This window comes from Vulpes vulpes, chromosome 14 (genome assembly GCF_048418805.1).
Source record: "Vulpes vulpes isolate BD-2025 chromosome 14, VulVul3, whole genome shotgun sequence".
In the NCBI taxonomy this organism is placed as follows: Eukaryota; Metazoa; Chordata; class Mammalia; order Carnivora; family Canidae; genus Vulpes; species Vulpes vulpes.
In genome coordinates this window covers 132,198,601-132,212,242 of record NC_132793.1, presented here as the reverse complement: position 1 = coordinate 132,212,242, position 13,642 = coordinate 132,198,601, and the positions used below count along the sequence as shown (strand labels likewise).

Below are 13,642 nucleotides of genomic sequence, written 5' to 3'. Positions count from 1 at the left end.
GTGCCTAGAGACAGCGTGTACCTAGATTATGTATGGTATGTGAAGTAAAGAGGGGTGTCAGCGATGGCCCTGTGGATTTTGGCCTAAACAATGGTAATAACAAGGTCACTCTCATTTGATGTGGAGAATAGATATTGGGTGTGAGCATCTGAGATGAGGTTGTATGCAAAGTACTAATTTGCTTGTGTGGCTTCTGGATTTTCATGGGGACAGATTAAAAAAAAAATGTAGGCAGGCCAACTCTTGGTAAGAAACATTATTTTGAATAACTTTTCCTCTAAATTAGGTAAGGAAAATGAACAAATTTATTTGCCTGAGCCAAATGTAATTGTAAAGAAAAAGAACTTTCCAGGAGTTAACATTTTCCCCCTTTTTTCTTTTGTTTTTTGAATTTCTACTCCTACTGGGAATCTGTCACTGACTTTTTTTTTTTTTCATTTAAAAATTCTATTTACATTCTATTATATAATGTATTATTGGTTTCAGAGGTAGAGGTCCTCTACCTTATTCATCTGTCTTATATAACAGCCATGCTCATTACATCAAGTGCCCTTCCTAATGTCCATCACCCAATTCCCCATTCCCCCATCCTCCCCTCCCACAACCCTCAGTTTGTTTCTTATGAATAAAAGTCTCTTGTAGTTTGTCTCTCTGGTTTCGTCTTGTTTCATTTTTTCCTCTCTTCGGGAGTTAATATGTTTTACACGTTAATTTTGGATTACCTAAATAATTACTTGTAAAAAAGAATTTTTACTTTATTATAGTAAGGTGCATAACTTTTCTCCCAATGCTGTTGATTTAAACAATAAATGTAGTACTGTTCTAGAGATTAGTATGTAATCTGACATGGGAAACAAATACTAAGATTCAGATAGAGATAGGGAAGTAGGGCAGTACGAAGGTCTAATATTTAGATCAGTGAGAAAAGACATATATATTTGACCATTGTGATATTGTGATTTATAAGAAATATGTATTTGGTCAGTCAGATGACCACACTGTCTTTTTATATATATCTTGGTCTTTACCTACAGTGCTTGGCTCACGGCTGCTAAAACCTTTGGGATTTCCTAAATGATTCAGGAGATAAGAGTTTCTTTCTTGTGTTAATGAGATGATTTGGGGAAAGTGCCTAAGGATGGGGGCAGATTGCCCACAGAGCCAATCCTGTGATGAGCCAACCCTGTGACTTTGAGTCCTCCCCTCCTCCCCACCTCTGTAAATTGAACCAGTTGCCAAAGGCTGATGGTTTAGTAAATCAGGACTGTGTAATGAAGCCTCCACCAAACCCCAGAAGATCAGGGTTCAGAGAGCTTCCAGGTTGGTGGAGACTTGGGGCTGAGGTGTTTACTTGGGAGGATGTTGTCCCTGGGGAGGGCATGGAAACTCTTTGCCCTTTTCCCATACCTTGCCCTGTGCATCTCTTCTATTGGGTGGTTCCTTAGTTATATCCTTTTATAATAAAGGAAGTCTCATAAGTAAAATGTTTCCCTTAGTTCTGTGAGCTGCACTTGCAAATTAATCAAACTCAAGGAGAAGGTGCTTGGAGCTTCCAATGTATAGTTGGTCTGTCAGAAGCACGGGTTTAATAACCTTGGCTTGCTACCAGCATCTGATGTTTGGGGGAAGGGGTCAGTCTTGTGGAACTGAACTGTTCACCTGGGGGAATCTGTCTCTGGGTAGTGTTAGATTTGAGCTGAATTGTAGGACATCCTGCTGGTCTCCAGAGAATTGCTTATTAGTGTGGGAAATCCCCTCTGCATGTTGGAATTGGTACTAGAACCCATTTAACCACATACTTAGGTCTCCAGGCATCATTTGAAACAGTTTTTTTTTTTTTGAGAATGCTTTATGTTATAGCAATTAATTCAGGGCAACTGTCTTTCAAAATATCTTTACATGGCTTGTTTTCTATACAAACTGTGTTTTATCTTTTTCTTTTGTTTTTTTTTTGTTTTTTTTTTTGTTTTATCTTTTTCTATGAGCTTTCTGTTTTTATATTTGGAGTTAGATGTATGCTGGATAGAACCTACTGCCTTAGTTGATGCAATAGATTACTCAGTAGGGTTACTCTATAATATCAGCTTCTCTAGTTAAGAAGGAAAATATGCTAAGAGCTGCTTTAGTGTGTGTGGGTGTGTTTCTTGGCACCTTTGCCTGGGATCACAATGAGTGGATATCGTTTATGATATTGTTGATCCTTGCTTAAGGGTCAACAAAAAGTAATTTAAATTGTAAATGCAAAGGAGCGTGGATCTCTACTTCTTCACTTTTGTCCTAATGGTAGCAGTTTTAACACACATTCATTATTTTGTCTTTATTTATTTATTTTAAAGTTTATTTATTCATGAGACACACACACAGAGAGAGAGAGAGGCAGAGACACAGGCAGAGGGAGAAGCAGGCTCCATGCAGGTAACCCGATGTGGGACTTGATCTCGATCTCGGGACTCCAGGATCACGCCCTGCGCAGAAGGCAGGCACTAAACCGCTGAGCCACCCAGGAATCCACATTGTTTTGTCTTTAGGTTTGGCGTTCACCTCAAAGCTTTTAAAAACCAAAACCAAACAAAAAACTATCCATGCCATTTTATTACGTCCATATATGCAGGAGGTTCATAAGAGTTGTTTCGTCTCCTGCATACAAGAGTTTTTGCCACGATGCTGTATATATCTTTGACAAATCTTCAACTGCAAAATCCTGCTGTGTAAGTAATAAAGCTTATTGGAGCAAAAGGGATGGGGCAGATTACTGAAAATCCATGGAACTCTGCTCTTGGATACTAACCCAAACCAGTAGCAATTCTAATAAAAAACAAAAGACTAGCTTTTGTGTACCTTGTATTATGCAATCCTCAATCTTTGGAGTCTTGAACCCTCCTGAGCTCCAGCCTCCTAGATGTAGGTTCTGGAAGGGTATTGCTTGTAAGAGCCTATTTTCATTAAAATTAAAAATCTACTCCAAGATGTGTAGCCTTCTTCATTCGTCCATTGTTTGAATACAGGGGGATTTTTTTTTTTCTGCTTCCTCATCTGCACAGGCAGCTTTGCCAAATAGGTGAATTTAGCTGAAAGAGAAACAATTCCTCAAGCCACTAAATCAGCCACTACTTACAAGAAAGACAAGTACTTTTGTAGGTTTTCAGGGTTTTTTTCCTTAAAATATTCAATATTCTGTTGCTAAGGGTTGACCTCTAATTGTGAAGGAGCTTGTTCCTGTGGCCTCAAAACATTAACATGCTAGGAAACATCATGTTATTTGCCAACACGACTTCCTTTCACACCAGCCTCATTCCCCTATTTCTAGTTGCCTAAGAAGTAATTCACAGCAGAGAAACCTACAGTGTAGAAGAACAGAATTTTATTTTTGTTTTGGTTGGATATATAAAATTACTTAAGATGAGTGGCAGGTAAGTATTAGTTTTGGGCTCAGACTAAGCTTTGAATTTTGGCTCTGCTGCTTAAATGTTCCTTTCTACAAGTTACTTGGCTTTGTTAAGCCTCAGTTTCTGTATTTATAAAATGGAATTATTAATACCTACCCACAGAGCTGGTGGTAAGTAAATGAGATAATACTAGGCAATCTTTTTTACACATGAAGTTTACTAATAAATGTTAGCTCTTAAAATTCACAATATTCTTCAGAGCATGACATCACATATACCACTATTAAGGAATATTTTCAGCAAGTTTTAACATTTTCAATAATTTTTGCATCTGTCAATTTTAGTTAATATAAAATATGAGAAGACAGGATTGTGTTTTTACCACCAAATGTACGTCGCAAGGAAAGCATACATAAAATGTGGTAAAAGAGATTTGTATTTTCATATTTTGGCAAAGACTTATATAGGGAATTGATCAAATAATCAGAATATGCAGAAGCTGTGATTATATTTAGGCTCTTATGATATGAATGGGATACAGACCTGATAAGGTTTTTCCTTTAGGTTACAACAGGGATGAACTTTCTTCTGTTTAAATGCCATGGAAAGTTTTATACTTCATACTTTGTGTAGATTTTGAGAGTTATTCTCTTCGAATTCAAAGCTTTTGTTTTGCCAGATACATTGAAATGGAACTTTATTTAAAACTCAGTATTGAGTCTTTTTTTTTTTTTAAAGATTTTATTTATTTATTCATGATAGTCACAGAGAGAGAGACAGAGAGGCAGAGACAGACAGAGGGAGAAGCAGGCTCCATGCAGAGAGCCCGACGTGGGATTCGATCCTGGGTCTCCAGGATCGCGCCCCGGGCCAAAGGTAGGCGCCAAACCGCTGCGCCACCCGGGGATCCCAGTATTGAGTCTTTTTTGAATTGATGTTGCCTATTGACATTTTTATTTCTGAAGTCAAAAATATCTGTGAACCGCCTAGTGTCATACACTGGAATATTTTCCACAAATGCTTTTCAGAGTCCTTTCTTGAAAACGTGGTACAGGCAAGGATTTTGAACACCTTAAGTTTTACAAAAGATATGTTAAGACAGTTTAGTCCTCAGTAGTTTGTGCTTTAGTGGGGACTCTATGGATGCTTTTACCTATAACGTAAGGAGAACACAGAGGCTCCTACGATCAGACACCTTTCACAAGGAACCTTGCAGTATAGGAGAAGAAATTATTCATCCAGACTGAGGGTTTCAGCAAAACTTAAGCAAGGATTTTTTTTCTTCCTCTTCTTACTTTTAAACATTTAAATTACACGAGAGGAAGATGAGTTCTGGAAATGCAGAGGCAGGAGATTTTGTTCAGGAATACTCAGGGACCGACTCTGCCCTCTGCCTTTCCAGTCAGGATGTGGTTCTTGCTGGCGACAGATGAGTTTATTCACAAGCCATGAGTGCCAGTGTTTGTAAACATTCCTTTAATGGAAGAAAACAGAAAGCCAGTTGAAAGGTAAGCCTGAGTAGTGGCCTAGTGAGACTGGCTGTTTTCTCGATGCTGCTAGAGCTGGACCCAAGTGTGTTACAGCTGTGAATGCCAAGGTACGTCTGTGCCAAGATAGGCTGCATGCGTTTTGCTCTTTATAGCCACTGCCATTCGGTTAGGTTCTGTATCATTGGCTAAATGGGGTAGGAACTGGCTCGGGCCAAATAGATCAGGAGTGAGAGTCTGCTCTTCCTGCTTGTTACCTGTTGACATGTTACGCAGTTAATACAAGAATATATTCCTATGTCATTATTATGATCAGCCCCAGTTCCACCCCCCTCCCCACAGGTAACCACTGTTAAAATTTTGGGATGCGTTCTTCCAGACAATTTTCTGTGTACTTAACGTATTTAAAGTATGTACATAGAGTTTGGGTTTTCTTTCTTTCTTTCTTTCTTTCTTTCTTTCTTTCTTTCTTTCTTTCTTTCTTTCTTTCTTCTTTCTATCGTTTTTTAAGTTTTTATTTATTCATGAGAGACACGGGGTGGGAATGAGGGAGAGAGAGAGAGAGAGAGAGAGAGGCAGGCAGAGACACAGGCAGAGGGAGAAGTAGGCTCCATGCAGGGAACCCGACATGGGACTCGATCCTGAGTCTCTAGAATCAGGCCCTGGACTGAAGGCGGCGCTAAACCACTGAGCCACCCGGGCTGCCCACAGTTTGGGTTTTCTTCAGGGTAGGTGGGCTCATGTTGTGTTCATATTTTATGTGTTATGTGTATTTTTAAAAGTTAATGGCAACTCTTGAGTTCTTGGAATATATTTAGGGTTACTTTGCTCTTTTTTTAAAATCTGTGTAGTATTCCATATTCATAATGTAGGTGTAACAATTTATTTAGCCAGTTCCCATTTGGTGCACAACTAGATGTATTTCTCTTTTAGGAACAACACTGTAGTAAATATCCTTGTGTGCCACATTTGCATGAATATTTTTATGGGACATACTGAGAAGTGGAATTGCTAGGATATATGCATTTATAGTTTTGATCCTGCCAAATTGTTCTTCAAAAGTTTATAATATATATATATATATATATATATATATATGTATGTATATGGCATATGCGAGAGTTGATGAATAGATTTCAATAGGAATGGAAATAGGGGATTCTGTACAGATACAGAAGCATGAGTAAAAGCATGGAGGCAGGAGGGCCTAGTACATATGATGAGGGAAGAGGGAATAAAGAATCTGATATAGAGTTTAGGAGGTAAGAGGCTTATGGAAGATGAGTCTAGAAATGTAGGCTGGACCAAATAACAAAGTACTTTTTAAAAAATTTTTTATTTATTTATGATAGTCACAGAGAGAGAGAGAGAGAGAGGCAGAGACATAGGCAGAGGGAGAAGCAGGCTCCATGCACCGGGAGCCCGATGTGGGATTCAATCCCGGGTCTCCAGGATCGCACCCTGGGCCAAAGCAGGCGCCAAACCGCTTCGCCACCCAGGGATCCCAACAAAGTACTTTTTAATGTGTTGTTCAGAAGTTTGAATTTGAATAGACAGTGGAAGCCTTTCAACATTTGTTGTTGTTGTTTTAAGATTTATTTATTAGAGAGCATATATGTGTATGCAGGTAGAGCCCGAGTTGGGGGAGAGGGAGAGGATTTCAAGCAGACTGCTGAGCCACAGCCTGCCTTGGGGCTTGATCTCAACCTTGATCCTGACTTGAGCCAAAACCAAGAGTCAGATGCTCAACTGACTGAGCCATCCAGGTGTCTCCCCTATAAAAAGATTTTACATGTGAGCTTTATTTCAAGAGCAGTAACTGTGAAGGCTAGGATTTTGAGGATGGAAGAGATTGGCTGTGAGGTTACAGTGATCATATGCTATAATGAAGGCCATAGCATGAGAGGAAGGAATCAGATTCAAGTGGTGGTACATATTTAAAATCAGTTTGTAAGTCTTGGTGGCTTAGAATGAGAAGTTAAAACATTGAATGTTGTAGCTTTCTGAGTGCATAGGTGGTGCCTTTTATGAAGTCAGTAAAAGTGGAATGAGAATTTTATTTGGGAAAGCCTAGGTTTGGGGAAAGTAATGGAAATTTTAATTAAAATATAAAGAAATAGAAGTTACTCCACTGATATATTCTATAAGATGTGTTCACTCTTTTATTGTGGTAAAATACACGTGACAAAAAATTTTAAATTTTAGCTATTTTTAATTGTATGGTTCAGTGTTATTAAGTACATTCATATCATTGTACAACCATCACCACCATCCTATCTCCAGAACGAACTTCTTCCATCTTCCTAAATTGAAGCTCTGAACCCATTAAATAGTAAGTCCCCATTCCTCCCTACCCTGAGCCCCGGTAAGTACATTGGTAGCCACAATTCTACTTTTCTATCTCTGTGAATATGACTTTAGGTACCTCATAATCAGTAGATTCATAGAGTATTTGTCCTTCTGTGACTGGCTTATTTTACTTAGCATCATGTTTTCAAGTTTCATCCACCTTACACAGCACGTGTCAGAATTTCTTTTTATGAGAGAATAGTATTCCATTGTATGCATACACATTTTTAAAAAATCCATCTATTTGCCAGTGGATACTTGAGTTGCTTTTGTTGTGTTTTTTTCGGGGGGGGGTGGGCGAGGGGGGGGCCTTTTGTTTTTAGAGTATGAACACAATAAAATTGAATTTGATAAAACTGTGCAAGCCATGGTACTGTTGCATAGATCCACTGTTAGGAAATAGTGTTTGTTGCCACCGAGAGGAGTACAAAAGGTATAACTCCTACATATCATGGCTACTGGAAAAATGACCTAAAATGCTTATCCTACCAGTGGGTAGACCCCATAATGGTCGGAGGTGTAGCATAAACAGGATTTAGAAGACCTGGGGTTTTTAATATAATCTTTGGGATTTTGAGAAGCTTTAGTAATATGTACACAATTTTGTGTACTTTGAAGTGCCCCAAATAGAGAGGTGTTGTAATATATATTGTAGTTTGGTTGACTGAGGAATCAGTTTTTGAAAGAATTTTGAAGGATTAAGTGGATGAAATAAAACATCCCCTGCACTGATGAACTAATCTAGGTGATACAGGTTTTTATAAGGTAGGGCTGGATGAGTTGCCATCAAGAAGGTGTTACCTGTTAATAGTAAAACTGTCTCCAAAATCTTGATTCCTTTGTTGTAATAATTTTCTGATTGAAGTTACAATGAGAAAGAGAGGTGAGAATCAGTATATGAGGGAGATGCATTACTCTTTAGAAAACACATACTCACTTGCCTTGTTCTCTGCAGTCCATTACTCTCTAGCAGAGTTGTGATTGTGGACCTGCTGTCTGAATTGTGACTTCTGTTAATACATTTCAGTACAATTCCATCTTAGGAAAATGTGTTGAGAACTCATTAACGTATGCTTTTCCTTGATGTTCTTTTCCTATCAAAACATACACCCACATATATTGCTGCACATCAAATTTTCATAACATTTGGCACTGGAAAATTGAAAAGCATGCACAGAATACAAAATATAGATGAAGATGGTAATGGAAAATTAAAACAACAGATTAAAAAGAGTCTCTGGAGACTTAAAGTAGTTCTTTCTTGGATGACTAAAGTTATAGGATAGCTCTTTAGCTTTATTTCTTTCAGTGTCATTGTAAAAGATAAGCTATTAGAAGGTAGTTGGTGATTTAAATGAGTTTAGCATGTGGAGACACTTTGTGAATGTTGTCTGTTAAATTTATTATTATTTCTAATCTATGGGTTTGAGGCTGAGAGGTGTTTTAGTGGCTTGAGAGCATCAGTCAGGTAAGTTGCTGTTCTTAGTTGAAAATTGCTTGTTTTACCTCTACAGTGTTTGAATATGGACTCTCTCTCCCAGATTAGTCTCTGTAATTAGAGATTTTCTTAAATACTCTTACCACATTATCTTTTATGTAATACTGAGAAGTGCAGATGGCACAGGATGTGTAATTAAAATAATAAGATTATCAGAACACTGGCTTAATAAATAATACTTTTACCTCCTCAGTTTTCCTTTTTTTAAATTGGATATTTATATCCAATTGCAGGAGAGAACTAAGTAGACTAACTCGGTTGGCCACATCTCCCTAGCCTTGGCAGAAAGCTCTGATAAACTGTAATAAACTTTATTAGAATATCTGAGCATATCCAATTTATTATGTCCAAGCCAAACTACCGAAAGCTCCCTCCTTAAATCTTCTGAGGTCTTCCCTATCTCCCTAAGTAACTCTGTCCTTTGTGTTGCTGAGCCTAGAGAAACCTTGGAGTCACCATTGTCTCTTCCTTTTTTTCCTCCAACTCCACCATCCGGTGTGTGAACAGAGTTGTTGTCATTTTATCTTTAAAATAGGCACATAGTTTCCTCACGAGTGATGTGTCCACTGCTTTCCCCCTGGTGTAAGGCTCAGTCATCTCTACTTCCATAGTCAAGTAGCCACCTAATTGATCTCTGCTGCTGCTTCTCTCCTGCCTTACCATCTTTCTCTGCTCACCAGCCAGACTCCCACTGAGCTTTCTTGGCTCAGATGTTGATCTTCCTTGGCTCAAAATTTAGAATAAAAAGCTGAAGGCCTTCATGATCAGTGGTGTCCCCCAGAACATGTGCGTCCACACTCCCACCCACACTCATGTAATGTCTCATTTAGTATCCACCTACAGTCTCTGTGTTCTAGTCATGCTGGTCTCCTGCTTCAGGAATCTTGGACCTGCTGTTTATTTCATTCGCATGGAATCCTCCTTTCAACACCTCCTTCAGATCTTGGCTCAAATAGTACCTCAGTGAGGGCTTATTTAAAGTTGTACCCCATCTCCTGTCCTTGTCCTTTCCTACTTGGTTTCTCTTCATAGCATTTACCACCATATGAAATTCTTAATTATTGTGTTAACTCTGCCAAGGACTTTGGTCTGATTTGTGCACTGAAGTGTCCTTGGTGCTTAAAAAAGGGCTGCCACATTGTAGTTGTTCAAATATTTGTTAAGCTAGTGAATTTGTCGAGAAAGGAGAGGTTGCTTGAAGGCATGAATTAGAGCCACAGACTGGATCATCGCCCCCATAATTGGAATAAAGATTAAGTGCAAACATTTTTTTTAAATGAACTTAAATCATAAGTACTTCTTGAACATTAAAATATTCCTAGGAACATGTTTTATTTTGATTCTAACATTGTGGCATTAGCAGACATTGTAATTGTGCTTGCAAAGTAAATAAATGTTTATGCCTCCTCAGGGGGCCAGTGTTTTAGATACTTTCCCGTATAAGCATTATTACTGCAGCTTTTTTCTGGTGTTAGCCACAGACACATTGTGAGTGCTGACAAGTTACATGTCCAGTAAGTTTCTGACCTGTGATTTCTGACTCCAAGTCCAGAACTTGATCGGCACATTCTTGTATCACTCATGACAACATACTCTTTTAAGTCACCAAAATTTACGTTTTATTTTAAATAAAGAGCTCCCTGAGCAACTAAGCTGAAGGAGAAATAACAAACTCCGTTCACCCATAAACACTTTTATAAGTATGTATGTACATAAAAAGTACTAAGAAAGTAGAAGTGAATTTGATTCAGTCTCTTCACCATTTATTTAGTTTCCTCTCAAGTCTTGGAATGGAAAGAAGCTTCTGTTGATTTGTTTTGAATAAACGTGTAGTAGGGTTTATGAGCTGATTTGCTTTACTACTACAACTACTGCTACTATTACTACTCTTCCTTCCCTAATGTCCTTTACTCAGTACTTTTGAACTACTGGTTTTTCATGTCCCTCTCCACTTTCCCCACCCTCCTACCTTTGGTCTCGTGGACAGGTAACAACTTGCTAACACCAGTCCGTTTAAAAAAGGATAGTCGTGTGTGTGTGTGTGTGTATATGTGTGTGTGCACATGTGTGTTTATGTTTAAATTATACCTGTGTTTACTGTGCCATCTAGAATTCTAGCGAAAATACGGATGCACATCGTGGTTGAATCCTGAGTGTTTGTGATGTTAAGGGTAGCAGCAGCAGCAGGCCACTTTGATGGAAGTTGTTAATCAGAGTTACTGAAGATTAGGACATACATTTTTAAGAAAAGGGTTTTCCCATTTGGGAGTCCCTTCAAAGTAAAATTAACCGAATACTCTATCTTTCAAAATTGTTAGGTCACAAGTGTCCTTTAGTTATTGAGCCTTATTGATCCTGAGTTTAGCCTCTTAGTTGTAGGTTCTGATGTCCCCTTGTTCCTCATTGGAAAAGGACTTAAGGTTTTATTATCAGAATGGGAATCAGAGCAGTTCATTATTGTTGGAAAGATTCTTTGAAAATTATTCAATCAGATTTAGCTTTAGATTTATTATAATCCTTTTTAGCATTGCCAAAAACTAGAGTTGAAGTTCCTGGAATATGTGATTTTCATACTTTGATAATAGTGGTGGTTAATTTTCTGTCATCATATATAACTGGACTGTTGCTGAGGACTTGGTTTGCCAAACTTGTTTAAAATTCAAGTGTCCAAAGAACACATCAAGTACATTACATTATCTAATTTGAAAGACTTTGTTTCATCAATTCAGCATTTGCTATTTTTCTTTTTAAACATTTTTTATACATAAATAACTTGGGAGAATTTACGTAAAAATACCAACTTGGCTCACATATCATACATTGTAGGCACTGAAAACATTTAAAAGATTGTTCCCTTCTAGTCTCACCTATTTCATTTTTTTCTTTCCTTTATTCTTATATTATCATGTGATGTTAAAGTCTGTTTTTCACACTGCTCCTGCAGTTCAGGGATGTGGGAGAGTGGGGGCAAAATAGCATGTGCAGAGGCCAGGAGATCTAAAACACCATAGTGTGTTCTGAGAGATGTGTAAGTTCCAGTGTGGCTAGAACATACGTTGTCTTTGTATGAGTTTGGAGAGGACCAGAAGCTGGATCAGAAAAGACCCTGTGGGAATGCAGTTCTCCATCTAGATACTAAACCCAGCACCCTGTATTCTTTCATTCCTTTCTTAACTTTGTGTTCTTTTCTTATCCAAATTTAATTCTTCAAGAGTAAGTCCACCTGGATATATGTTAAAAGCTTGCAAATTTGTGTCACTTTTTAATGGTCTTAAATTTTTCTGTAAGATTTCTGGTGATTTAAGGGTAAAGAATAAAATTTAGAATAAAAAAATATGTGAGAAATCAAAAACTTTTTTGAAGTATTTTCTGACCTTAGATTCTTGATTTAATGGGTAGTCTTGCCCCTTGTTTAGAAATAAAGTTGAAGGACAAAAATAAAGGACAACTTAAGAGTCCGTGATTTACAAAGTGACCTGCTAGTTGTCATGAAATGAATTTAGTGGGTTACAACTAGCGTTTAAATAAATTCATGATAGAATAGGATACAATATAACTACAGGAGTGTGTATCAGGTTGTTATGTAAAAATGTAGGTTGGGTTGGGGTAAGCAAAGTTTGAAAAATTCTATTCAATATTTGTATATGCTTTTAGCATTTCTATCTGTATTTTAAAGATAGTATCCATTAATTTACTCAGGTATTTGAGAACCCACTGTCTCTCTTTCTCACCCCATCTCCCATTCATTGGGGCACTACTATGTGTCAGATAGTATTCTAAAGCCTGTACATGTATTAACTAATTTTTTTTCTCCCATTTTTTGAATGTTATTTTTATCTCAAATTTTCAAAAGGAGAAGATAAGTTGCCTAGTGATTATTAACTTGCCTGAAATTGTATAGCTGGTAAATTGTGTATCTGGGATTCACATTCAGAACCAGGCAGTCTTTTCTTCAGAGACCTTTCTTCTAACCATCAAGCTTTATGGTCACCTATGTGAAAACACCTCTCTCAAGGCATTGTGATAAGTGCTGGAGGTATGTCTGAAATGGTTCTTGATCTCATGGAGCTTAGATATTTACAAATATATTTATAATCTACATTTGTTAAAATATATAAATACATACAGACATACCCAGTGTAGGAAAACACATGTATAATTAGCATATTCCCATGTTACAAATTTCAGTATTATCGACTATAATTTCCATTGTATGGATATGCCATAATTTATTCTTGTGTTAGAAAGAAATCCCCAGTCCTATTCTCAGTAAGTAATAGTGCAGTGAACATCAGAATGCATTCATCATTGCCGTTTCAGATTACTGTGTGAGGCTGTTTGTAAAAGCACAAAAATTTCAAGTTACTGGCATCTGTTTCTAATTTTCTGAAGTTTATACTTTAGCAGTAGTGCTGATCTACCTTCAAAATGGTTGTATGTTAAGTATTCAATAGTTACAAACAAAGCAAAATTCAGCAGTCAAAAATGGTATTCTGGGTTAAGCTGTCTTCTTTCAAAATCTTTGTTGTTCTTAATATTGTCATTGTAGCATATATAAACCATTCCTAAATATTTTCTTTCATTCATTTAAGTATTTATGTGTCTAGAGCATATCGTGAACTTTCTCCCTTTAGTTGTCAATCATGTATCCAAATGGAGTTTATAACATTTTCATGTAATTAGATCATTAGTGCCTAGTGTATTCCAGGTCTTTGGTAGTTAGATAATAGGTTTAGAAAGGCAAAGACAGCAGCTCTTCTCTTGGACATAGCATAGTGAAGGAGGCTGTAACAACTAGCATTGAAATGTATTGGACTCTTTTATAAGAAGTGAAATGTTTTGTAGACAGATCCACAGCCTTTAATACACATTAATTTTGAAATTCAAAGGTATGTAGTTGGGCATCAGAATTTCTGACGGCC

General features: G+C 37.4%; 1 protein-coding gene across 13 annotated transcripts in view; it reads left to right on the top strand.

The window, feature by feature from the left end:
- RBPJ (recombination signal binding protein for immunoglobulin kappa J region) overlaps positions 1 to 13,642 on the top strand; it is a 226,781-nt gene that overhangs the window by 141,919 nt on the left and 71,220 nt on the right. The window lies entirely within an intron of this gene.